Below are 967 nucleotides of genomic sequence, written 5' to 3'. Positions count from 1 at the left end.
AGCTACAGCTCTAGTACGTAATGCAACTTTCCCTGTATGATTTATTGATTGAAATAGCTTTTGGCTTCATTATTTAAGACCTGCCAATGCTTCCAACTTTGTTTTGTGTAATAATGTGGAACAGGCCATTTTAAGTTTTTTCATAAAAAAAACTGTTGTCATTGGAAGGTTAAGTCAAAAACATTTAATTTGTACTCCAATGGTTGGTGACTTGAAAAATATGATGAATATCGTTTATATTGACTTCTTGGGAATATCAGTGAACTGGTTTCATTAAACTGCCGTTTCATTGAACTGACCAAAAAAATCCAAAGTTTTTGTTCACATTGAGCAACATGAAAAATCAATATAAGGTACATATGGAACTGCTTTGAAGACTTAAAAATCATTCGTATCAAAAATCAGCCTTACCATGCAACAGCCAAACATAGTAGTACACCATAGTAAAAATGCAAGACTAAGACTAGCATTTCTTAAAACATTTATTGTACATTATGACATACAAATGCAACGCCAATTTCCACAGATAAGTTATCAACAATTCATGTGATGGTAAAGGTACAGTCATGCGAGCGTAGCCCTCCCAAAATAAAGCTGGATGTGTAGATCTAAAAAATATAGGTCTAATAGCAAAAAAAAGCACACATTTGTGTCTGTACACGCAAGTGAGGGGCCTATTTTATTTCACATTCATTACCAAGCCCCATCTTGCTGTGTTTGCTTTTCATTTGAAATTAAAATTATAATTGGGTTTCAAATGTATGAAAGATATACAATTGTTTTCATATAAAGTTCATAAGCAGTCTGAAGCAGACAGAGACTGAAACGCTGAATGAAAAGGATAAAATGCATAGCTTTACACACACACACACACACACACACACACACACACACACACACACACACACACACACACACACACACACACACACACACACACACACACACACACACACACACACACACA

The sequence above is a fragment of the Engraulis encrasicolus genome, chromosome 8, assembly GCF_034702125.1.
Source record: "Engraulis encrasicolus isolate BLACKSEA-1 chromosome 8, IST_EnEncr_1.0, whole genome shotgun sequence".
NCBI lineage: Eukaryota > Metazoa > Chordata > Actinopteri > Clupeiformes > Engraulidae > Engraulis > Engraulis encrasicolus.
The sequence above is the reverse complement of the archived record's forward strand: the minus strand, read 5'-3'. Positions refer to the sequence as shown.